General features: G+C 44.7%; 1 protein-coding gene across 1 annotated transcript in view; it reads left to right on the top strand.

The window, feature by feature from the left end:
* Window positions 1-503: 503 nt before the first annotated feature.
* The window catches only part of CALCRL (calcitonin receptor like receptor), a 78,428-nt gene continuing 51,660 nt past the window's right edge, over window positions 504-27,271 (top strand). The window contains exon 1 of the mRNA XM_033168493.1: window positions 504-885. The gene's annotated coding sequence lies outside the window, so the exon portion shown is untranslated. The remainder of the gene's footprint in view (window positions 886-27,271) is intronic.

Raw genomic sequence — 27,271 nt, 5'->3', positions numbered from 1 at the left:
TTATGCACAATCGCTGTGCCTAAGTAGCCTACCTCGTGGGGTTGTTGTGAGGATTGGCCTGTTGCCTTGAGCTCCTCCGAAGAAAGGCAGGATGCAATGGAGAAAGGTAGGCTGTAAGGGGATTTGTGACAGCTTTCCACTTTCGTTGCGCTCAAGCTGGCTTTGAGAGCCTGTGTGATCTAACAGTTAAGAGTGTCGGGAGGTGTCCTGAAGGTCATCTAGCCCAACCCCGTTTCCACACAAGGTTTCCCATTCAATCTGAAACCACACCGGACCCTGCTTAGCTTTGCAAACGTTCCAGCAGCTTTATTGCTGCACCACTCCCGTTTTCTATGCCTCTTAGGTGGAGAGATCTCGCTGTCCCGCCCCTCACTTCAGTTCCTGGGTGCGCTCGGGCAAGTTTCAGGACGATCGGCTAAAAAGGTGGAAGAAGAAGCAGCAGCAGCCCTGCGCTTGTACCGAGAGTGCGTCTCCGGGAAGAGAAAACGAGCGGCGCTTGGCTTGCCAAGAAAGTAACCCAATCCTCCCGGCGGGCGGGGTCTGGGACTGATGTAACAGGAAACGGGGATGTTTCCTTTGCGCTGCGGATCGCTTACAACCGGACCACGCTCGCCAGTCCCTCCTCAGACCCAGCCGCCTCCTCCGGAGGGCAGAGCGCAGCAGAGCCGCCTCCTTTCGCCCCATCTCCCAACTTGGATTGTACCTGCCTCAACTGATCGACTCCTTTGTTGTGCGCTTCGACTCCGCTTCGCATTTGCCTTTTTTTGGGTGTCTGTGTGTGTCTGTGTGGAAGGGGGCAGCTGCCTCCGAAACGAAGAAACCCCCGAGAGTTGGACGCCCATCCGATCGCCTTGCCTACGGTGCCGCTGGGAGGAAGAGCTTTGGGTGAGCATCGATCCGAATACAGATCTCTCTTTACCCACAGGCGCGCGAGGCAATCGCTCTCTCTGGCGAAGTTGGGGGCTCCCCGCGCGCGTTTGGTTTGCACAAGCCGTGGAGAGGAACTTTATTTGGAGGGAGGGAGGGAGGGGAAGAACCCCTTTGTTCGAAAGCGCGCATCCGTGTAGGGATGAGAGAGGTGGGACCACACGCAACTCGGGCTTCGCTGGCTGCGCGTAAAGAGACAGACCCCAAGTTGGCTGCAGCAGGCGACACCCGGTTTCGCCTTGGGGAAATGCAGGAAATCCTCCGGGCGCCTTCGGAGTTTTCAGAATCCCTCTGGAGCAAAGCCCGGCGTGGAAAGCAGGCGGCTTTGGGCAAAGCAGGGGCGAACGGAAGAAGAGGACGAGGGCGATGCCGGCGATGCAGCCGCGCTTGCCTCGGTGCCGTTTCGGTGGCTGAATCGGCGCGACGGTTTGCGCGCATTGCGAGCTCCTCCGCTTGTCGGAAAGGGTGGCGTGGAGAGAGAGGAGCGTGCGAAAAGGCATCCCCGGTAGCCCTTTGCTGTTCGTGTCAGATCAGGCTCTGGGCTGTAAACCTGCGCGTCCTTACTTGGGACTAAGCCTCGTTGCTCTCAATGGGACTTCCTTCAAGTAAACGGGGGAAAGCTTGTTCTGGAAGTCCCACAGAGATGAGTGGGGCTCTTTCCTACATAAGGAGACACATTTCAGGCCATGCGCTATGGCACTTCTTCCCGAGTAAGCTTAGCATCATTATTAGCATTCAGGGAAGTTTTTAGTATGTGATGTTGTATTGCGCTTTTATTGCTTTTTGTTGGGAGCTGCCCAGAGTGGCTGGGGCAGCACAGTCAGGTGGGCCTCATATTTATAAATTGTTGTTGTTTGTACACCACCCTTCACCTGCAGATAAAGTTCAATACCTGGTAGTAATCACATTTGCATCCAGATGTTGCCATTTCTGATTCTATGTACCTGTATGAATAGCCTAGGTCCCAAATTCAGCGGGCGTTGCTATTTCCAGGAAATATGCTTTAAGATCCATAGCCTTGGTTGCTGCTACCAGTCCTTTAGGTGCCAATGTGCCTAGAATTTCTGCCCAGGGCTGCAATTCTGTGCACACTTACCTGGGAGCAAACCGGATTCAATTCGGTCACTCTTCTAAGTAGGCATACATTGTTTGGATCGGACTGCATGATTGCAATCCCAAGCATTTGGCAACCCCACACAGAGTGAGAGGACTTCTGACTAAGCCTGGTTAGGACTGGGGTATTAGCGGGTCATGTGTTTACCACAAACGCTGTCGCTTTTTCTCCTTCAGCTTAAAAACCATTGGAGCCTTGAAAATGTGGAAGTGTGTGGACTTGTAGGGTTACATTTTCTCCACATCCTCCTGTGGTTTGACTTCTCTTGATTTGGATGTAGCAGAAGAGGCAGCAGCCCATGAATATAGGGAAGTTTTTCATGTTTTGGTGTTTTATTGTGTTTTTACTATTCTGCTGGGAACTGCCCAGAGTGGGGGGCAACCCAGTCAGATAGTCAGCCTATTAATTATTATTATTATTATTATTATTATTATTATTATTATTTCTGTGAGGTCCAGCTTTGGTGCTTGATTTTCTGTGTGTAAGGAAGAGAGAGTTTAAGGAGGACTGGTTCCTGTCAGAGAGTCAGTGTGGTGTAGTGGTTAAGAGCAGTGGATTCGTAATCTGGTGAACCGGGTTCGATTCCCCGCTCCTCCACATGCAGCTGCTGGGTGACCCTAGGCTAGTCACACTTCTCTGAAGTCTCTCAGCCCCACTCACCTCACAGAGTGTTTGTTGTGGGGGAGGAAGGGAAAGGAGAATGTTAGCCGCTTTGAGACTCCTTCGGGTAGTGATAAAGCGGGATATCAAATCCAAACTCTTCTTCTTCTTCTTCTTCTTCTTCTTCTTCTTCTTCTTCTGGATGTGTTGTAGATAGCAAAAATCCTACTGAGGTGTATAGAGGGAAAGAAATGCCTACGGGTTGCCCAGAGAGGTTGGCAGCCCTGCATTTAAACTCTATGGAGAATCTGTGAGTGCAGAATGGATGTGCCGTCCAAGCCTCCACTGTCATTTTGGCCTTTTGAAATGAACCCTTCCTAGCACTGGAGAGCAGGACTCCACATACCTGGAAGGTCAAGTGGTTGTTGAGGAAACCCCCGACAGAAATATCTGGGGCACAGAGAGTGCTGAAACACTTCAGATAGACTTGTTTGGGTTTTTTCTTTTGCCGGAGATTGGAAAGTGCGAGTAAACCCCCTTCGTACAAGAGTGGCTGCTAAAGGATTGGAGTTGTTTTTTCCCTTCTGGAGTTAAGCGTTACACCTGGTTTTATCATCTTTTTAAGTACTGCTGTTGTTCGTTCAGAACTCAAATGGCACGGGGTTAACTTTCATCCATGAACCCTATGAGGTAATTCAGGCTGGTACCTTGTCTCCGTTTCCCCAGGAGGAGAAATCCCTATAGCTCAGAAGTGCATGAATTGCTTCACATGTCTCTCGTTTCTTGACTGCGCCTACAAAGGTCTGTCCATTGCAATGGTTAGAAATTGTGTCATTTGTTGTGTCCCTTGCTGCTTGTAACCCATCATGGAAACATTTCCTTTTGTCTGCTGGATACCAGTTGTCTGCTTGTATTACTACTTTTGACCTTTTTAAAAAAAAGAAAGAAAAGGAACGAGATGCTTTGCAAATGGTCAAATAAAATCCTACTCTTTGTTGCCATGATCCAGATAAGTGCTGACCGGTGTATTTCTGCCACTTCATTCAGAGGGTGGACTAGGGGATTTGGGACCTGTCCTCAAAAACCTTCACAGATCTAAAACATCAGACCAGAATATCTTTCTTTGGATTATAAAGAAACTGGCCATTTAGTAGTGCTTAGCCGTGATGCAACACTAGAGTTCAGGACAAGGGTGGCGCTGTGGTCTAAACCACTGAGCCTCTTGGGCTTGCCGATCAGAAGGTTGTTGGTTCGAATCCCCGTGACGGAGTGAGCTGCCGTTGCTCTGTCCCAGCTCCTGGCAACCTAGCAGTTCAAAAGCACGCCAGTGCAAGTAGATAAACAAGTACTGCTGTGGTGGGAAGGTAAATGTGTGCTCTGTCTTCCATCACGCTGTCCTGTTGCGCCAGAAGTGGTTTAGCCATGCTGGCCACATGACCCGGAAAGCTGTCCGTGGACAAATGCCAGCTCCCTTGGCGTGAAAGCAGGATGAGCGCCGTAACCCCATAGCCTCCTTTGACTGGACTTAACTGTCTAGGGATCCTTTGCCTTTACCTTTTACCTTTGCTAGAGTTCACATTGCCATCTTAGAGGATGGTGAAGTTGTGTGTGTGTTTTCTTTTCGGTGTGTTCCTCAGCTCTTCCTCCAACCCCTTCCCTCAGGTGTTCAAATCAACATGGCTTCATTAGTGTCATATCTGTGTCTGTTTGAGTACAGGGGGTATTGATGGGCAGGGATGCTCACACCTTTGCTAGGAACGGCCAAACGACTCTCGTCGGTGTGAATAGTTTCTTATCACAGTAGTATAGGATGCAACTGTATTTTGGATGATGCTGAGCTGTGTGAACACAGGTTCAAAACCCAGCACTGGAAACGCAGTGAGTGCACTGTAAAGGGGAGTGTGAATTTATTTAATTTTTATTTAATTTATATCCCACCCGTCTGGCTGGGTTTCCCCAGCCATTCTGGGCATCTTACAACATACAGGTGAAACGCGAAAAATTAGAATATTGTGGAAAAGTCCATTTATGTAAGCAATTGTTTTCATTGGCTACTGGAGTTTAATATATGAGATAGACTCATGAAATGCAAAGCGAGATATGTCAAGCCTTTGTTTGTTATAATTGTGATGATTATGGTGTACAGCTGATGAAAACCCCAAAGTTGAAATTGTTAATTTGGGGTTCTCATCAGCTATACGCTATAATCATCACAATTATTACAAATAAAGGCTTGACATATCTCGCTTTGCGTGTCACGAGTCTATCTCATATATTAGTTTCACCTTTTAAGTTGAATTACTGAAAGAAATGAACCTTTCCACAATATTCTAATTATTCGAGTTTCACCTGTATATAAAAGCACAACAAAACATCAAACATTAAAAAAACAAGATATCCTATACAAGCAACAAACAAACCAATAAATCAATAGAAACCAACAACGGTAACGAACATGTTTACAGTTTGTTCAAATTAAAATAACCGCCAACCCCAACTAAACATTTAGCTAACACCAACCCGACAAAAATGAAACAGAGGAACCAAAATTGGAACCGGTCAAAACATTTTGAAACAGCTTAGCCTGTTGCCCCAACCCAAGAGTTGTTCCAGCAATGTCTCAGTGGCTTCCCAGGAGCCTCTTTTAGCTGCTCTAGGTGAGTCTGGGCCCCGTCCCCTAGGACAGGTGAAAATGGGCCTTGAAGCAGGGAGCAGTCTTCCTTCCAGCACTCATGGCGACAGCCGTGAACACAGCAGCGGTTAACCTCTCCCCCACCCCGCTCCACTCCAAGGCCACAATCCCGTGGAAACGTGGTGGTGAGGGCTACATAACGGTGGGGCTAGAAGCAAAGATGGTCATGGCCCGTGTTTTCCCTCTCTCTTTCTGCCACCTGCTTCCCCACTACTCTCCCTCCCTCCCTCCCTCCCTCCCTCCCTCCCTCTTTCTCTTCCTCCCTGCCCAGAGAACTGCCAGGAAAGGACAGATTGCTGTTGCCAGAGGTCTCAACTGATTGCTCCCAGAGGGATTTCCATCCATCCTCCTCCTTGCTACACCCATTTTGGTTTTGTGTGTGTGTGTTTTGCTTCCCTGTGCTCCTTCTCTTCCTTCCAGCTCTTCCCCAACTGCATGAAATCCATCGGAGTCCCACAGGATCCTCACCACTGATCAGGCCAATATGATTCTCCCCGTGTCGCAAAAGGTTGCATTTAAAGCACCACTTGGGGAGTGGGGGGGGGGAGAGAACCATGGGAGCTGTAGTTTGTTAAGGGTGCTGGGAACTGTAGCTGTGTGCAGTTTCCAGGGGCCACAACCTCGCTGTTTTCTCACCTCCTGTCACTCTCTGTAGCATTTTGAGGCAGGGAAATTCCAACCACGGCACCACAATGCAACAGATTTTGCACCGTGGAAGAGCAGGAGAGAGAATAAGACACAGGGCTCCTATTTTCAGTGGCCACCCGGCATCTGCAGCATCATTTGATTTTGGCCCAAGGTGCTTAGAGAAAGCAACTCCATCCGCAAAACCAAATCCTATCACAAACAGTGAATAAACTATCCAGATTAGAGCTAAATCAAACACGTTTTGTTACTCCCTGTGTGCGCTTTGAATGTATGGCGTTTAGGCAGCCTGTAAAATCCAAATCTAACACCATAAATTTGTCAAACAAGTTTGTTTGCGGACTGAAATTCACAGTAGTTTCCGTGTCTAAGGCTTAAATCACCCTTTGCTTTGAACATCCTCTTAAATGTGAATAGGAAACTGCATTAAGAAAAAATCTACATTCAATTCCCCCCCCCCACACACACACATTTGGTCTGGGATTAACCACTTTAGGAATGTAAGAAGACCTCTTCTGGATCAAACCAAAGATCCATCTATAGGACAGCATCCTTTTTCCCCATAGTGGCCAATCAGATGCCTATGGAAAGCCCACAGGCAGGGCATGAAAGTAATTCACACATGGCACAGAAAAGGCTGAAAGGGGCTTCTGAGCCTATATATATATATATATATATATATATATATATATATATATTTGCAGTTGAATCCCCGAAGGAAAGAAAGTATAAACTGAAAGCAACGGCTGGTTCAAATGCAAGTGTTTTTGCTTGCTGAGATATAAACGTTTTACTTTAGTTTGCTTAAAATGGTATATATAAGAAGCTGGGTTCTGCCGTTGTTTACGGATATGTTGCTTGTTACACTCTCAGTACTTACGTGGTATAGGCAGTTGTAATCCTGCAGCTAGGAAAATGAAAGAGAGTACCACCGGCATTCGATTCAAGCGGTTGGCTCACCCACTTCGAGGAGGATGTGCAAGAGGACATTTTGTAGCTCTTCAGTGGTTAGTTATTAGTCCCACAATATACTTATGTTTCAATGGTGGCGATGCTGGCTAATTTTGGTTGCTTTAGAAGTCAGTAAAACAATTGTTTGAAACCTCGGCCTGATCTTTCATAAATCAAAATTTAGAGCGAATCTTCTGGCGTGTTTGGTTTTATGTTTAATAGAATCTGAGGATGCGGGCAAGTGGAAAGTTACGGGGATAACTTCAACAGCGCCACACCCGAGTTGCCAAATCTACTGGGACCAATAATCCAGAAATTAGATGGTACCCCAGCAGAATCACACCTTGCCCAAATTTTGCAAGATAAGGATACTCATATGGCCTTGCAAGTGGCAAGGCACCTGGTTGCTGTTCTCTCCCAAAAGCGACGCAAAGGATTACTGCATAACTAGTAAAGGTGTATTATGTTATCCCATTTTATTGTAAATACACATTTATTCTTATCTATTTTATTTTTAATATCATTTGGGATGACTGTGGTATGCAGTATGTTATATCGGCTGATGTACCTACCTTGCATAAGTTTGTTACCTATGTGTTTTATTTGTATGGGCCTATGGCTGTAAATAAACATCTATCTACCCGAGTTGCCAAAGCTGAGGTGGTTTTTTTAAATGGTGCGTGCACAGTTCAGCAAAGCCACTTTTTTTTTTTTTTTAACAAACAAGATTCATTAGGTGAAGCAGTTTTCACTTTTTCGTAATCTTCGACAGGCCATTGATCTCTCTGCATCTCCCTCTAAGTGGCAGGTCTGTACTTAAACTCTTTTTGAAGATCTGCAGATGTGTTGAACAGAAGCTCACCGAAATATTTCAGTCATTTTCAGTGAAGCCAGCTGAACCATCACCATTCACTCCTCCACAGGTTTGTGGAGGTGTGGTGAGTGATAGAGGCTGGCCAGCTCATCCTGGGATGGCAAAATTGGCCATATGCTAGGGTTAAAAAAAAAAAATTAAGCATCCTTTAACCTCTAGCTGTATTGTTCAAATATTCCATGTTGCTCAGGAAAGGGGAGCAGGAATGTCGACTTCTTTCCCACATCCAGACCCCACCAACAAGCCATTGCATCACAAGCGCTTTTATTCTCACTGAGTGGAAGTCTTTTTGGGGGCAGGGGGGGCAGTCCTAGAAGCCAACACACCCTAGAATTCCCAATGCAGTTTTATTAAACGGTGTTTTAAAAAGTTTCGCCGCCGCTTCAGGTCAGGATTATAGTTTCAAGGCGACGTATACTTGTACCTTGGAGTCACAATTTTGCAAACATAAGCTCCTTCCTTCTATTCACCTCCTGCCCATGTTTGTTGTTTCTGATTGAATCGTGCAGAAATAAGTTCACGTTTACAGGCCTCGGGAAGATTAGCTTGAATGGATGCGGATACTGTTGCTTGTACGAAGGGGGATTCTTAGGGGATATTTGTGCCAGGCTGCAAATCTGTTGGCCCTTTCCTTAACTTAATTTTTTAAATTAAAAAAATTAAGGGTGACTAGGTGTGCTACATGTTGGCGTACCCAAAAGGAGACCCCAGACACTTGCTGTTTTAATTTACTCAGAGGACCTTTTCAAATGTACAAGTACATATGCACAATTTCTGCACACAGAGACGAAATTCTTTGAAATATTTCATACAGTAGCACAGTGAGTGCTGATGTACAAATTGCAACTTGAGCAGGGTATAGGACCCAGGACACACATAAAAAAAGTTAAAAGGTAAAGGACCCCTGGACGGTTAAATCCAGTCAAAGGCGACTATGGGGTTGCAGCGCTCATCTCGCTTTCAGGCCAAGGGAGCCGGCGTTTGTCCACAGACAGCTTTCCGGGTCATGTGGCCAGCATGACTAAACCGCTTCTGGCGCAACGGGACACCGTGACGGAAGTCAGAGTGCACGGAAACGCCGTTTACCTTCCCACCGCAGTGGTACCTATTTATCTTCTTGCACTGGTGTGCTTTCGAACTGCTAGGTAGGCAGGAGCTGGGACAGAGCAACAGGCCCTCACCCTGTAGTGCAGATTTGAACTGCCAAACTTCTGATCGGCAAGCCCAAAAGGTTCAGTGGTTTAGTCCACAGCGCCACCCGCATCCCTTTACCAGTACACACATACAATGTTGTGGATCTGGGAAATTCTTTAAGCACTTCATAGCTCAGCTCAAGTCCTGACATGCAGAGGTTGTTTCCCCATTTGACACCCAGAGCTCCCCCCCCCCCGACAACCAGAGTTACCCCCCTAAAAGTCAGCCTCAGTGTGCATCTAGATATAAATTAGCAGGAGCAGGTGCAAGCTTGTGTCGTGAGCCTGTGACCCAAGTCTTTCAAGTACCTATCCTCTTTCCTTTTGCTTCTATGGCTTTTGCACAGATTTACCAAAAGGACCCTGGCGTTCGAAAGCTTCTGCCTGGTTTCTTGCACTTCTATAGAGCAAACCTGCAATGTGACTTAAGTCAATTTATGTTTTTAATTACGGCTTTGAAACTGCGTCCGTGCCAATGGAGGAGGAGAAGACGAGGCTTGCCGTTTGGCACGCCTTGTGTTTCGAAAAGTTTGAAGAAACCCAGGCAGCGCTTCTGTCCCGAGAGTTTGAAAGCAGCTTGTTCAAAGCTCCTCACTGAGTTCACAGCAGATGTGGCATTTAAAAGTAAGGACTTCCTGCTTTGCAGCTCGGCCTCTTTACATAAGGTGCAATTCCCTTATATATACATATATATATATTTAATTTTTAACCTGGTAACCACAACATTCGCCGAGCTTTATTATTTTGCAGTCAGCCACATATGTGTACATTACATAAACTTTCTGGAAGGAAGCCCAGATCCAGCCCACTCTGTATCTTATCTCTGTGTAGGCAACAACACAGCGTTGTGGCATGGCAAACAGAAGTGGCTTTCCTCTGTTGTTGTGGGTGGGTGGGGGGAACCGGACCTCAGACCTGGAAGCCAAATACTCCAGCACTCTCAGTCTGGTCCTCGGGAACTCTCTTTGCACTCCTGACTGGACCTGCTTCACCTTCTCCTTGAGTGATTTACCCGGACAGAACTCCTTCAACCAGGGGTCAGCAAACTTTTTCAGCAGGGGGCCAGTCCACTGTCCCTCAGACCTTGTGGGGGGCCGGACTATATTTTGGAGGGGGAAAAATGACTGAATTCCTATGCCTCACAAACAACCCAGAGATGCATTCTAAATAAAAGGACGCATTCTACTCATGTAAAAACACGCTGATTCCCAGACCGTCCGTGGCCGGATTGGGAAGGCGATTGGGCCGGATCCGGCCGCCGGGCCTTAGTTTGTCCACCCATGCCTTTAACTCTGCTAATGACACTTTTTGGGGGGTGTGAGGGGTGTGAAAAGCAGTGTAAAAACAAAGGATGCATCCATTGTGGGTGGCTCTTGTGAGCCAAGTAAAAACTCTTCCCGGGAAAACACACAGAAGTAGCAATCAGGAACAGCTCCGGCTTCTATCTCTGAGGGTTTTCCAAAGAAAACTGGCAATTTTACCATTTCAATTGCATGGGGAGTTAATTTTGTTTCCTGGTGTTCATACCAAGTGCAAAATGTCTTCATGAGATGTTGTCCCTCACCTCAACAGCAATTCCTTACCACCCTCACTTAAATATACCGAGCAATATAGGCGTTTTGGATCAAGGGGAAGCAACTTTTCCCCAGGGTATTAATTTATTATGTGCGTGATAAAGACTACAAACCTTGAAGCCCAGATTCAGATTATTAAAGTTTCAGGGCAAAGAAAGAGGCCCAAATCGTTGTGCTGCGTAATCCACTCGGAAAACATAATTTTGATTACTTTAAATTCAAGTGGCAGGGCTTGCTGAATGTTAAATCCAAGGGTTTTGAGCAAAGGAAAGTACAATCACATAGCTGTTAAAAACACTTAATAATAATTCCACCATTGAGCACAGTTTTAAAAATTCAAACCATCAGTTTCTGCCTACATATGTAGGCACTGGATTTGTGACCATTATGCTCATTTGCCTTCAGTAGCAGTAAAGCTCTGCTGGATGTGATATTAATTGCCTCTGGTCTATTTTTTGGGAATCCTGCAATGAGTTTTAAGTTTTTACTCTGTTAACTATACTTTGGAGTTCTGTTTTGTATCAATATTGTGTAGAATTTCATGACAGTGTCTACATATGTAGTGTGTCTGTTGACTGCAGCAAATATGGTCCTGAAACATTTTCTTTGACGCCATTCAGCTGGAGTTAGGGTTGCCATACGTCCGGAATTTCCTGGACATATTCGGAATATTGAAGCCGCAAGCAGTGTCCGGATAGAACTCAGCGGAATATCTGGGAAAATTCGGACATACGAAAGCCTATGTCGGTAGTGTTGTTTCCCTCAGAAACAGCTCAAAAATGTCCAATCTCCTTGCGACTTTGCCAGAAAGAAAGCTCAACAACTTTTCTGTCTGGGTTTTCATTTTTTGACATATGGCAACCCTAGCGGGAGTACTTCTTTGAAGTAAATACCATATATACTTGAGTATAAGCCTAGTTTTTCAGCACACTTTTTGTGCTTTAAAAGCTGCCCTCGGCTTATACTCAAGTCAACCATTCCTTAAGAAGTGTACAAGAACAGCGGTTCTTTACTCTCCCCAGGCAGCTTGTTCCATTCCTGAACTGCTCACATAAATGCAAACTTTACACCCCAGAAGGCAGAAAGCCTATCAGTTAAGGAAGTATTAAAACCCCACAGGTGCTCACTTTCCCTGGCTCCTGCTTAAACAGGACAGGATCCCAGCCTTCTCTGTATAACACAAGGGAACATTGCACTGTGAATTAAACCCACAGAGCCCTAGAAGAATGGCGGTTCGAAACCCTGCGACGGGGTGAGCTCCACAGCAGCAAAGGAGGAAGAGGAAGGAGCAGCCCAAAGGGCTGCTTTGGGCTGCTCGTTCCTCCTCTACCACAGTGGCAAAGGTGAACCGGCTTATACTTGAGTCAATAAGCTTTCCCACATTTTTGTAGGGAAATTAGGTGCCTCGGCTTATATTTGGGTCGACTTATACTCGAGTATATACGGTAGGTTGTTTATTGGCAGCGTGGGAAAAGAAGTTAAGTAGTTATGCAAATAGTAAATAGAGCAGCTTGTTACATAATTAGTAACACCAGAAAAAAGAACGTTCATTTCCTCTCTGTCTAAAACAAAGTCTTTGGTTTAAACCAGCTGTGTTTCTTGTCTGCCTGAAGGTTAGTGACAGTATGACAGTTTCTTGTTTACTAAACACAGAGTGTTGAATAGGTTTTAATAATAGCACTAAGTAAAGTGGTCCAGTTCCAAATTACTGTGCTTTTTTTATCTTGTCAAAAAAAGCCCAGCAACTTGTCATATGGCAACTCTACATTTAAAGCAGGGATGCGGGTGGCTCTGTGGTCTAAACCACAGAGCCTAGGCTTGCCGATCAGAAGGTTGGCGGTTCGAATCCCCGTGACGGGGTGAGCTCCATTGTTCAGTCCCAGCTCCTGCCCACCTAGCAGTTCGAAAGCACGTCAAGTGCAAGTAGATAAATGAGTACTGCTCTGGCAGGAAGGTAAACAGTGTTTCCGTGCGCTGCTCTGGTTTGCCAGAAGCGGCTTAGTCATGCTGGCCACATGACCCGGAAGCTGTCTGCGGACAAAAGCCAGCTCCCTCGGCCTATAGAGTGAGATGAGCGCCACAACCCCAGAGTCGTCTGCGACTGGACCTAATGGTCAGGGGTACCTTTACCTTTACCTTTACATTTAAAGCACTATTGTAGGGATTAAAACTGCCATGGTTCCCCAACTGTCATTTGTTAAGGGTGCTGGGAGTTGTTAGGAGACCCCTGTTGCCCTCACAGAACTACAATTCCCAGAGTTCCCTGGGAAGAGGGGTTGATTGTTAAGCCATTGTTGGGAATGAAGCAGGCCCAACAAGGGCTAGGATGCAAATGGATGTGCTAGGTTCTTTGAGGATAAAATTGCTCACCGCCACAACAGCTCAGATGCCATGGCTATAAAAGGTCCAATGTGCCAGGATGTAATGCGATTTTATGGGATCAACGACAGCTTTCCAGGTCTGAGGAAACAGGCAAAGTGCTTGGAGTGGCTCAGTCAGCCACACGTATTGTTCCTTGTGTACCGCTTTGAGGTGGGTTGGGCGGAGGGGGGGGGGATACAGTCAAGTGGACACCATAATGATCAACTGACTTCTCATGCTTGTTTTGAGTACAGGATTACGAGTAATATAGAAAACATGCTTTGTTTCAATTAATTTGCACAAGGCTGTAAGTCCCGTTGAGTTCCGCGGGAATGAAGTGCAACTAAGTTAGCTTGGATCCAGCAAACGAACAATAACTTTTTAAAAAGAAGGCATTCTCCCGAGTGCAGTAGATCAGTTCTTGATATGCAGGGGAAATAGCCCTGAGCAAACAGCCTTTATCATGGACACCGAGTTCCTCCAAATGGAAATGTACTTATGACCAGCGTTCAAAACTCCCGTTGTTCTAGGCGCATTTTGCGACAGGGAATTTCATTGCATATCGAGGTCCCAAGACACCCCCCAGATAAATTCACACTTCACACAGCAATTTAAGTTTAAGGTTTTTGGCATAATTTTGGCCACAACTTTATTTAAATACAACCAATGTGAGTGGTTGCTTAGGCATTGGTTCCGAATATCTGTCCCCCTCCTGGGGACAGACTGACATCCGCCCGGTTAGCGGAAGTCAGTAAAGGGAAAACACTTTGGGGAGAGAATGGGGGTCAGGGGTCCTGGGCCCTCGCCTCTCCCCAAATGCTCCCAGGGGCTCTTGTGTAGCCCTAGGCCCTTGCCAGGGGTACGGACAAAAGCATGGCGAGCCCCTGGATTCCTTTAACGGAATACCCTTGCTGCAACAGCATTCTGAGGGGCAGACACAGCCGATTCCTTACCCCTCCACCAACCAATTTTAACCAATGCCTAACCACAACCTTACAAGTTGTGACAATTTGCTATGCAGTAGGCAAAAACCAAATGGCACCAGCCAATCAGCAAATGGACAAAATTCCTATCAGGCCCCTGCTCCAAAGCAGGCGACCCCATGACAGGCATAGCAAGGTCAAACGCAAAAGGCCCTGAAAACAGGGAGGATGGGCGGGTGGGAGATCTGATGCGCACAGGCAATTTAAATCCTATGGCTGTCAATCAACAATTCGCAACATCAACATCTCCCCAACAACAAGAGGAGCCCAATTTAATATTGGTCCTTGTGAGTTGTGTTATCTTATTTGCGGCTTGTACGGTGCCGTTGTTTTATTTGATTCTCGTTTGTTTGTTCTGTTTTGTATTGTAAGATGGGCGCAAATGCCGAATAAACATCTATCTATAAAAAAAAGAGGAGCCTAATCACATCCATGGCCATCCAAGCTAACCTACCCAGCAACAGGGAGTTGTCTTGTTAACCCTTCTGCAACATGTGCTCTCCATGAAGGAGAACCCAACTTTATTGCAAGCAGCTTCTGAGCTCTGGGCGCAGCACTGCACCTAAGATTTCAGATTAAAACTTCAGAGTGGAAGGAAAGGAGGACCTTTTCCTGCCTCCCCACTTCCGGCTACTCTCTGAAGACTGCAGAAGAGACCCTCTTAAGAATACCAGGGGGTGGGCATGGGGAAGGACTAGACCATGTGAAAAAGGAACCTACTATTTGTTCTTCAGTTCATTCATTTTCAGCTTTCTATTCTTGTTATAAAAAAGCACGCCCTAGACATTCCGTTGTGGCACCCATAACTTCGGTTTAAGGTGCCATATAGCTCCTAGCTTTCATATCTCAGCTTCTAACACTGATTATGGCTACCCTATGGTCTGTCTCACTAGGCAAAATGATATTGCCGCAGAATATTCCCACGGTAAGAGGAGTGCATGTGTTCTGAGATGCTAAATCCACAAAGAAGTGTACAGAGTCAAGAAGGAAGCCAGAACATTTTCCATGTCTGACAGCAATAACATAGGGAACTTTATTGGTTTGTCAACAAAAAGGTCATGCGTTTATGAAAAAAGGTTGCGGCGGGTGTGTGTTTTTATGAAAGGGCGTGGGTCTTTCTTTGTAGAAATATGTCTTGAAATTATCTTTGGGGCTTAGCGGGGAACTGATTTGCTGTATTGCTCCTGTTGGGAAGCTGGATGTTTTGTTGAGACAAATTATTTGTTTGTACGTACTGTGAATTGTTGGTCTTGGCTAGTTGATTCATTCATTCCAAATATTAATAAGTCAATATTATTTATAAGTACATTTCCCTCACAAAACAATCTACCAAAAAAAGGAGAGCTATGAAATAGAAGATACAGTAGAAACAACAACAGACAGTCACAGTATCTGTACCTCAGATAAAATACAAAACCGTGTATATCTCTGGATAGAAATGTATTAATTATGGAACTAAACTGACAATATCATTATACAAAAAGTATACATAGTTATTTCCTCAGAGGCAAAGCCTATATATGCTTTAAAACATCAAAGTGCTGATTCAAAGTGCAATATACAAAGTACAATATACAAAGTGCGATATAATGTTAAGGATGGTTATGCAAAAGTCTATAAGACGTATGGGTCTATCTTCCCAATGTTGGAGAAGGTTATACAAAATCATTCACCAGCAGTTTCGTCAAGGTCTGGACTTTATCATCAAATCAGAACTAGGATATTTAACATAGCTAAGCTATTCAAAGTGACTCAGACTCCCATCATTCCCTGTTTCTTGAGGACACTCATCTGAAGTTATCTAAAATCACAAAGCCTGTTAGCATAGGTTATTCTTGGAAAACTACTGTGCGAACCACTATCAAAACTTGGCTTAATACTGTAATGGGAAAGCCTTAGTCATTCATGCAGCCCCTAGAATTGGCTGCATATTCCATTGAACTGCAGTGAAATGCATTTCCAAGGATACATGCAGGGCCAGATTTAGGTTTGATGAGGCCCTAAGCTACTGAAGGTAATGGGGCCCTTTTTATGTCCAGCTGTCCTTTGTCAACAACAAATTGTCATTGTTTTTTGTGTTGAATATATGCTATATGGAAATTTATGGACCTAATAGGTATCTAAACTACTGTATTTGCATATGTCACCATGCAACCAGTCCATGCAGAATCTTGAAATGAACAAACCAGTGATATTTTAGGGAGCAGGCTAGCAGGCGGGGCCCATTACTTACATCATAGGAGCCCACACAACACAAAACACTGTTGCTGTATGTAGGTTTTATTTTATTTGTTTTTTTATCTTATATTTTGGAAATGTACATCCAGTTTTTCCCCCCTTTAATTTTTTGGGGGGGAGCAAGAGAGTGTGGCCCTAAGCTATAGCTTGTTTAGCTTATATGTAAATCCGGCACTGGATACATGCATACTATCTGGCTTTAAGAGCAGTTCGTGCTCATTCTCTTCCATGGAATGAAATGTGCCAAGAACTAACAAAAAACTTCTACAATGTACCATTACAATCAAAACAAAATAAAAAATAAAAATAAAATCCTTCCAGTAGCACCTTAGAGACCAACTAAGTTTGTTCTTGGTATGAGCTTTCGTGTGCACGCACACTTATCTGAAGAACCCAGAAGAAATGTGCATGCACACGAAAGCTCATACCAAGAACAAACTTAGTTGGTCTCTAAGGTGCTACTGGAAGGATTTTTTTATTTTTTATTTTGTTTTGACTATGGTAGACCAACATGGCTACCTACCTGTAACATTACAATCAAGTTGTTACATTGCATACAACCATTGCTAGAACCACGGCTAAGCTATCCCTCAACCTCTTCCTATGAATCTAAGGTATTATTAGAATTTCTAACCACTTTGTCACTGAGCTAGAGAGAAACAATAAATATAATTAATCACATGCGTGTGCAACTTCAGACTACATAAAGCATCTCTGTTTCCTTTCTTTCCTCTCTAGATCCATCCTGTTCCTTTCTTATTTTGTTCTACAGTATTTCCTCTCCAGCGATGGTGTTGAGTGAGATGTTTTGGCAAGCCAAAAAAACTGGCCATGTTTTTCCAAAATCTGTATCACTACTGGTTTCGGGTATATGGCATTAAGCACTGCTTCAAACTTATTTTAATGTGTGCCTGTAATATTAGACTTTTCAGGCACACTTTTCCACATTCATAATACCCCCAAGACTACTAAATACCAGTAGATGCTGGATAAATATCCTCCCTGGAAGGTTGCTCTTTGTGTAATGACAAAGAAGGAGCTCTGTGTATATATTACAAAAAAGCCTAGTTCATACATATAGATCAAACCAAGATATACACAAACTTCTGTCTTCTCTTCTCTTCTCCCATGTCACAATGACCTTAGGAATTATTTGGTTAACCATAGTTTCTCATTAGAACCAAACCATGAAACCATACCCTCCAACATTTCTCCAATGAAAATAGGGACACCCCATTCCATAATAATAATTTTACTATTTATACCCCACACATCTTACTGGGGTTCCCCAGTCACTCTGGGCAGCTTCCAACATATATAAAAACACAATAAAACATTACACATTTAAAAAAAAACCTCCCTATACAGGATTGCCTTCAGGCGGCTCGGGGGGTCAGATAACTCCATACCCTCCAACATTTCTCCAATGAAAATAAGGACATCCTAAGGAAAAGTGGGACATTCCAGGATCAAATCAGGGATGTCCTTGGAAAATAGGGACAGTTGAAGGGTCTGTGAATCTGTGGTATTATCTGGTTATGAGTCAGGATCTTCAACCATGGCTTCAAATTTATTTGATATCTTTGTGCGATCCAAACTTGGTAATGATAATTTCCCATTTTGGAAGCAACAGAAAGCAATGGTTAGCTGAAATGGGTTGATTTCATTGTGCTGAGAAGGGACGAGGGAAATGGCTGCGTCCAGAAGACACAAAGCTCATTCAGGTCTTGGTTCCTTAAGCCAAGATTTGTACACCCGAACTGGACTGATACTGAGTACAATCCTATCAAAATTACTCAGTAAAGATTAAAGGTGGTTGGATGAACAGACCGTATAATCTACTTTCCATTTGTTGCAACTTCTTCGGGTTTGCGAAATCCCATGGTACGTTTTAGGAATCACACGTTTTTCAAATGTTCAGATTATCCGCAAACCTGTAATGGTTGATTAATTACCACATTGATGTCTTTCTTAAGCTATACCTCCTGCAAACAACTATAAGAAAGAATACAAAGGTGATATGAACAGGGTTTTTTTTAATGGTACCTGAATTACAGAAGGGGGTAGCCTCTCTACCTTTCATGACATCACCCTAAGCTAGTATTTTGTGTGTTGTGAGTTTGCTAAGATTGAGAGGAGCTGGGGTGGTGCCCCTATATTTGATTCCTTAATTCAAGCACTGTTGTTTTTTTAAAGATTTGTAAGATTAGGGTGGACATAAGCCCTATTTTACGGAGGGCCGTCTTCTATTTAAAGGGCTGTCCGGTTTAAACTGGCCAACCTATTCAGTCTTCTCCCATACAGAGAGACATGTTGAACTTCCATTTCAGTTATAGTTATTGTATCCAAGTGATCTCTTTGTCTTCTTTTTCAGAGATGTGCTTCCTTTTTCCCTTTCCCTTTTGGGAAATGTGTTAAGTGGCCGTGTTACATAGGGCAATTTATCATTTCTCACAATTATATCCTTCTCTTCCCCCCCCCCCCCGAGGAGCTCCGGGTAGCACACATGGGGATTGCCCCATATTTTCTCACAAACCTTGAAAAGTGGTTTAAGACTGAGAGAGAGAGAACAATTGACCAAAGATCACCCGGTGAACTTCACACCTGAGTTGACATTCAAACCCAGATTCCCCTGGTCCAATCACTGTTATTAGCTCTTTAATTAGCTCTTTAATTAAACCGTTTCTGAAATAGGTTGTAGATGTGTGACCTTTTTTTCTTCTTCTTTTAACAGCAGGAAGAATAATGATAGGTAGGTTGCAGAAATTAAAACATTATGAAAGTCATCCTATTGGATCAAGGAAGGAACTGAGTAAAGAATATAAAGGATTTCTCTGAATAAAGATAGCTGTAATTTAAAAGAGGACCTGCAGTGAGGTTTTCAGTCTGGTTTCCCGTGACTGTGCAGTGTGCATGTTAGACACACAAGCAAACAAACTAAACATTGGTTCAGGTCATCAGTCTTGCACCCCTGTATTTTTTAAGTGAATTGTCTGCCATATATAATCATATATCCATCTGTTAAAGTTTTTTAAGTTGCAAAACTACTCCAGGTATTTGAGGCCAGAGACAAGTGGATTTATGATGCCATGGGCACCTGTCAAGCAGTGTTAATCGTGCAAAGTACTGCATGATAGTTGTGGGGTTGTTTGTCTTACATCTCAAGCGAGGAGAGAAAAAGGCACATTTTGAACATGCCAGAGATGTTTTGAAACTGACTCCAACCCTCTACAAACGAAACATCCCTGTCTTTTAAGATCCTGTCTTCTTTCTCTCCCTCTGAGGCCTGGACACAACTGGAGAAGCAATATTGAATGTGGTTTGCTGCTCGTTCCCTGTGGACCGTTTGACAGATTGGATTGGCTTTGATGCTCAAGTACAAGGTTGAGTTTTAGCATGGCATGTATCATCGGGTAAAATCTCCCTGTCATTCTCCCATGGATGCTTGTTATAAATGCTTGCCCTTTCCCAAGAAGATAAATGATTAATTTCCAGCTGTCGCCTCTCCTTTAGTCATATACAAACTCTGTTGATCTATGGAGGGGGGTGCGCAAGATACATCTCTATACTGATGCGTTCTTTCAGTCATTGCGTAAAGGTGAAACTCGCCCTGCACCTGCAGAGCTGCACTTGGCCTGTTTTACTTAGAGGCGGAAAGATAAGGCCAGGAATCTGCTGACACACTGAGCTTCTCCCGGAGTCACATTACAGCACGTTGACAGAAACGGATGTAGCGAGATGGACTCAGTTATATGAGGAGTAAAATACCTGTATAGCACATTCTCTACCTTTGGCAGGCAACTGGTGTGCATGCCTGTGGCAGGGGACCTAGCTCTGGGAATAGCTGGTGCTTCTAAACCGATTCTGGAATTTCAGAAGCTGTAAGAAGACCCTGGTTTTAGGCCCCGTTAGCAGTTACGTCCTTGGCTGAAGAAACAAGTTATTACCAACCACCACAAGCAAAGGATGCTGCACAGCAAGATGGGAAAATGTGAAAAAACCACCTTCTTGGTGGATTGGCTTTTCTTTCATAATTTTGCTTCCTCAGGACATATTATCCAAATTAACAGAATCAGTTCTGGCCACTGAAAGACCAAACTGATGCAGATATGGCTATTCTCTTCATTTGCTTAAAAAAGCTCTGTAGGGGAATACACACATCTGTGGGTGTGAGCCTGCCTGCCTGAGAATAGCAGCTAAGTTGGGGCGCCGTGGGTGAACCCCATAGTGGCTCATTGCTGCAGTCATATAGTCCAGTGTGGGGCAAGCAGTCTGCAGCCGATGTCAAAGAGCAGACCAAGGAATAAAATAAAAGATATCTGAGGTTGCCTGAGGATGGGCTGTTTCTTGTGAGTACATCCTGATTAATTTGCAGGGAGATTGGGTAAATAACAATCATTTATTCTTTGTGGGGGGGACACATTTGATGTTAAACCAAAGCTAGTGTCACAGTACATGCTCCAGTACATTTCCCGATCACTTTCCTTCCTGCAAGAAGTCCAGTCCTTCGAAGTAATGGGTTTGCTGAGTTCCTCATCAGCTATAATTGTGCGGCCTGAATTTGCTGGTATGCAGTTGGATCACTCCAAGAAATAGTGGTGCTTTTGAATTATGGTGCTGGAGGAGACTCTTGAGAGTCCCATGGACTGCAAGAAAATCAAACCTATCCATTTTTAAGGAAATCAGCCCTGAGTGCTCACTGGAAGGACAGATCCTGAAGCCGAGGCTCCAGTACTTGGATCACCTCATGAGAAGAGAAGACTCCCTGGAAAAGACCCTGAAGTTGGGAAAGATGGAGGGCACAAGGAGAAGGAGACGACAGAGGACGAGATGGTTGGACAGTGTTCTCAAAGCTACCAACATGAGTCTGACCAAACTGCGGGAGGCAGTGGAAGACAGGAGTGCCTGGCGTGCTCTGGTCCATGGGGTCACGAAGAGTCGGACACGACTAAACGACTAAACAACAACAACAAGAAGAAATAGTGACAGTCTGGATATGGCCTGAGGGACAAGAGCCTAACTCTTGACAGTTGCAGTTACAGGTGGGTAGCCGTGTTGGTCTGCCATAGTCGAAACAAAATAGAAAATTCTTTCCAGTAGCACCTTAGAGACCAACTGAGAGAACAAACTCAGTTGGTCTCTAAGGTGCTACTGGAAAGAATTTTCTATTTTGTCTTGGCAGTTGACTCCTGACGGGATGCCAAGGAACAGGCCAATGTGACCTAGGGAATGTTTGTAGTACTCTTCACCCAACCAGATGAATGGGCTGGAAGCTTGCTAGGACTTAAGAAATCCTTGAGGTAACAAGGGCGACCAGAATGGTCCTACCGCTATCCAGGCTACAAACAACCTTGTTTTCCTTTTCCTCTATTCCTGTTTGTTCAGGAACTAGCATTCAGGGGGCAGTTTGCCGGAGGCGAAGGTGGACAGGAGCAAGCGAATCTTTAAATTCAGTCACGGGAATCAATCTTTGAAAAGCCCGTCTCCTGCTGGGCTCCTCCTGAGTCAGCTGCACTTAGCAGCACATGCAAGTACTCTGAAAGCTTCCTTTCTAAAAGGAAAAGGAGCCTAATGACTTCTAAGGACGTGATGGGCAAATGCAGTTATAGAAATCGAACACCTGGAGCTCCTGTGCTTAGTAAATTTCTCTTGGACAGCTTGTCAGGTATTAATTTATATAGTACAGCTGACAGCTCACTCAGACTGTCAAGGACTCCCACATGCTAACATTCAAATATTAAAAGTCAATCTTTTCTTCTTCTTCTTTTAAAAAAATGCACAGATCGGCTTAAGTTTGGTATTATATATATATATAATTTTTTATTAAATATTTATTTTCCATCCTTAAGATATCAGTGACTTGCCTTCTTCTCTTTCCGTGGTTCATTTTACATATCATAAATCCCTGCCTATTTTACAAAAACTATACCAATCCGTATTCCATTATTGCATCCATCAAAACTTACTTACTGTCGAATTTATCTTAATGCTTCCAGCATTTTTCAGATGTGCACAGTTATTTCCCATATATTCAATAAAAGTTTTCCAATCTTCTTTAAACACATGTCCCTCCTGTTCTCTTATTCTGTATGTTAAGTCTGCAAGTTGTGCATATTGTGTCAACTTAAGTTGCCATTCTTCTTTGGTTGGGACCTCTCTCGTTTTCCATTTTTGGGCTAACAAAACAAGGGCCGCAGTAGTACCATACATAAATAAATAAACATTTTTGACACCTGGGAATTTCAGTCTGAATTATCCCCAACCGAAAGGATTCTGGGGTTTTTTGGGAAAGTACTTTTTAAACTCCCCCCCCCAATTCATTATGGATAATTTCCTAATATTCTTTTTACCCTTTTACAAGTCCACCACATATAAAAGAACATTCCCTACGCCAGTGTGGTGTAGTGGTTAAGAGCGGTAGTCTCGTTATCTGGTGAACCGGGTTCGCGTCTCCGCTCCTCCACATGCAGCTGCTGGGTGACCTTGGGCTGGTCACACTTCTTTGAAGTCTCTCAGCCCCACTCACCTCACAGAGTGTTTGTTGTGAGGGAGGAAGGGAAAGGAGAATGTTAGCCGCTTTGAGACTCCTTCGGGTAGTGATAAAGCGGGATATCAAATCCAAACTCTTCTTCTTCTTCCACTGTACTGGGCCAGGAAAGCCCATCATGGGAGATGTGGGTAGAAAGGGAGGTGATAAACCACAATCCTAAAATTGCTTTGTTTTACAGGGAGCGTTTTCAGATACAGGCAGGATTTTCTGGGATAATGTTGCATTATCAGTCCTGGAATCAGAGCCAACGCTGAGGGTACATGAAACAGCAGGACCTCATGTCTGCAAAGGCACTAGCAAAACTTCGCAGGTAAAGGGATCACAACAAGGAAGGGAAGCCCTGGTCTTGCGAGTCCAAGGGTTGCACAGCTGACTAGGTCATGGTATCATAGAATTGTAGAGTTGGAAGGGACGGCAAGGGTCATCTAGCCCAAGAATCTTTCTCCTAATGTGGGGCTCGAACCCATGGACCTGAGATTAAGAGTCTCATGCTCTAGCGATTGAGGTGACATTGGGCTTCAGTTCCCAGTGGTGCTGCTGAATTATGTGGCCCAGGTGACATTGGCCGCAGTTTGAGTCTTATTTGGGGAGAAGGAGAAGCAAGACACAGAGACACACACACACACACACACACACACACAGAGACAGACACACACAAACTTACACACACACACACACACAGAGAGAGAGGGGGGGGGCTATCCTTGTCCTGACAGTGGTTGCTGCAATGCGCAGGCCTTCTTTCCTGCTTGTCATTTTTGAGCATTTTTGCCAGTATCTTAAAAAATAAATAATTCTGAACTCCCTGAACCTGTGAGGATTTAGCTGTTCCGTTCCCTTTCTTGGGTCAATGTCTGCAAAGGCACGGCTCCCTGACTAGGCGACCATTTGGAAGGTTCCTGATGTCTGCTAGTTTTGTGTGGGTGTGTTCGGAGCAGGACTCATGTCATGGTTTTCTATTGGGTGGAGATGAAACTGGAATTAAAGCTGCCCGCATCCCCCGTCTGCTGATAACCAGAGAACTGGGGGGGGATGCAAGTTTCGAGTTGCTTATATATATCAAATGTTCCCTTTCCTGTGTACTTCCTACTCTCGGGCCGCAAATGGAAACGGAAGTACTAAAATGCCTTGGGTGGGGAAGGCAAATGCCCCCTCTGTGCTGAGCTATTTATAGCTTGATGATGATTATAACATATAAAGTATCTACGGTCTTACCAGAAAACCCGTTTTAATGAGATTCCCATCCTGGATTTCTGGCCAAAGAAATCTGGACTAGCTTCTTAAACAACATGGCCTCTACTTATATCTGAATGGGATCAGACCATTGAATTACTCTGAATTGCTACCTGCTCCCTTCCCTCCACTCCCAACCTTCGTCTTCATTTTCTGCACATTTGAGAGGAAACATCTTTGCACTTCCTTAGCTCTCGAGCTTTTGCACCATCAACAAAACAGCTGTGTACATCAGTTTCCTTTTCCGTTCCCAGACCCCGGTGTCATTAGGTGACTAATATTTTCCGTAAAGTTAAAGAAAAAAAATGAAGCAAGGACAAATAGGTTGTAGGGTTTACATCTGTTTGGTAGGGGCCAACTTCTAATTGTGAAGGGAGCATAAAGAGTTGCCTTCTTCCAAACGCTGTTCTCCAGCCTGCAAATGGACACTATCTTACAGTAAAGGTAAAGGTCCAGTCGCGGACGACTCTGGGGTCGCGGCACTCATCTCGCTTTACTGGCCGAGGGAGCCGGCGTACAGCTTCCGGGTCATGTGGCCAGCACGACTAAGCCGCTTCTAGCGAAACCAGAGCAGCACACGGAAACGCTGCTTACCTTCCCGCCGGAATGGTACTACCTATTTATCTACTTGCACTTCATGCTTTCGAACTGCTAGGTTGGCAGGAGCAGGGACCGAGCAACGGGAGTGCATGCTCTGGTTATCTCCCGCTCGGACTACTGCAATGCGCACTACATGGGGCTACCTTTGAAGGTGACCTGGAAACTACAACTAATGCAGAATGCGGCAGCTAGACTGGTGACTGGGAGTGGCCGCCGGGACCATATAACACCGGTCCTGAAAGACCTCCCAGTATGTTTCCGAGCACAATTCAAAGTGTTGGTGTTGACCTTTAAAGCCCTAAATGGCCTCAGCCCAGTATACCTGAAGGAGTGTCTCCACCCCCAGATGGGTGGGGTATAAATAAATAAATAATGTTGTTATTATTGTGGTTTTACACAATTTGGCTTATACGCATGATGGCCAGGAATGTAACTCCCACCTAAGTTGAGATCTACCTATGGTCAGAACCGAAGGAAGTTCTGGAGCATTTCCATCTCCCCATGTTACTTTGAGGGTTTTCCCTGGCTATAATTGGCTTCTTGCCCAGCCCCATCCAATACAAGCTGTCCATCAGACCCAGTCCTGAACGTTCTGCTGGCAACCTGGTGCAAATAAGGAGCAGTTTGTACAGCCAACAGAATCAGGTGGCAAAGCCCAGACAAGACCACTTTCCTGGACGTGGCCTCTCCAGACTGTAGGTTGGGAACTGTATATTTTGAGTGCTTCCCCATAAAATAATAATGATAATATTGTACATAGAATAATAGCAAGGCAGGGAGAAAGCCAGGACAAATGTCTAAATTAGTATAAGCACACTCCGATGTAGGCATACTCATTCCACTGATTCATGCTACCGAGTTCTCTTACATTTTTAAGAAAGAGAGAGAGAGGAGGGAACTTGACATTTCCAAGTACTTTCGCTTCCCAAAAGTCTTATATTTGGTTGCCCTTATTATGACCTGCATAGCTACAAATGTCATTAATAGCAACGATGTTAATCAGCGCTGCTTCTGTGCCTGTTGCAGCGAGCTACAGAGAACAGCTCCGTTCAGATGCAGAATTCTAGTCTTCCTCATTATGGATTTTGTGCTCTCATCCTTCCTCCTCTTCTTCTTTGGGCTCCTGGCCCCCCAACTTTTCTCAGATTGCGATAACCAGACATTCAAATTGCAGCATCCGAATTAGCACTAACTTGCATGCTATGTATGGCTGGACAGGAGCTTGCAAGCTTGGGTTTTAGTCTCAGCATTAGTTCTTCAGTGTGGATATTGCATAGCAGACTACAGGACTGGGATTTTTTAGAGTCAGGGCCCACTTTTAAGGTTAGGTTATGGCAAAAATGTTGTACCTCTGGAGACAGTTCAGGAACATCAGCTGGTGCAGAATTCGGCAGCCAGGTTGCTCACCGGTGGGGATGATGGTTGGAGCATATTACACCAATCCTGGCCTCAACTGCACTGGCTGCCAGTTAGATTCCGGGCCCAATTCAAAGTGCTGGTTTTGACCTATAAAGCCTTAAATGGCTCAGCGCCATAATACCCCAAGGGGTTCGTTTTGCCCCATATTATGAACCGAACTGGACCCTGCAATCTTCATCTGAGGCCCCTTTTCACAGGAGGGAACGCTCTCCCCAGGGAGGTTCACCTGGTGCCTTCATTACATCTCTTTAAGCGCCAGGCAAAAACCTTCCTCTTTTTTCCAGGCCTTTGGCTAATTAAACCATCTACAGCCTTCTAAACCTTTTGGAGGGGTTGTTTTGTTTGTTAAAGTGTTGTGTATTTTTGTGTTTTTACACCGTAAACCACCCTGTGATCCTTGGGTGAAAGCTGGTGTATAAATTTAATTCATAAATAACCCAAACACGCATTTGAGGATCCATTTCTGAATCTTTTGCCATATTATTTGTATGGTGGTTTTGCTCCTGTTACAACCAAGGTTAGATGAGTATCTAGCCGGTCAAAGTCCAGTAGGCTATAGCAAGAGCAAACTGGAAATGGAGAAGGAAAGAGTAGGAGGAGCCCACAAACCCATATTCCTGATCGTCTGCGTTGACGCATTGATTGTATGTTACCCAAAGGTAGTACATTTAAATTCACCAGACATAAATTCCTATGTGTTTCTCCTTGTTCTCAAGCCTTAACGCAGAAGAAGGATGTGCTGAGATTTTGTTATATCATGAGCTACCTTTGAAAAGCTGTTTTGGTTTTGTTCCATCAAGCTTTTGATTTGCGTGTCGATGTCCCCAACCACCCTCCAGGAAATAACTCACACCTCAGACATTAATTTTGGTTTGGTTTTTGGCATAAATTTTGACCACAACTTTATTAAAATACATGATATGTGAGTGGTTGCATTGGTTTAGACTATCTGTCCCCACTGCGGACAGAACTGAAGACCGTCAGTAAAGGGAAAACACTTTGGGGAGGGAATAGGAGCCGGGGGACAGACCCAATGACTCTCCCCAAATGTGTGGCAAAGCTTTTAAACCCTCAGTCTGTCCATCAACATATTGCAACATGAGTTTCTCCCCAACAACACCAAGGGCCCAATCGTAGCTGCGACCATCTATGACCCACCCAACTCTGGAGGGGTGGTTTGCCGGCCCCCACCGCAACCCGTGCTCTCCATGAAGGAGAACACGCTTTCCCTGCTGCTTAGATTTTCTTTTGGATCCTCTTCAGGTTTTTAATTCAACCAGGCTCTGTGCCGCTTATTAGTTGTGACGTTGCATCGAT

Source organism: Lacerta agilis, chromosome 1 (assembly GCF_009819535.1).
Source record: "Lacerta agilis isolate rLacAgi1 chromosome 1, rLacAgi1.pri, whole genome shotgun sequence".
Classification (NCBI taxonomy): domain Eukaryota; kingdom Metazoa; phylum Chordata; class Lepidosauria; order Squamata; family Lacertidae; genus Lacerta; species Lacerta agilis.
This window is presented reverse-complemented; position numbering and strand designations above follow the sequence as displayed.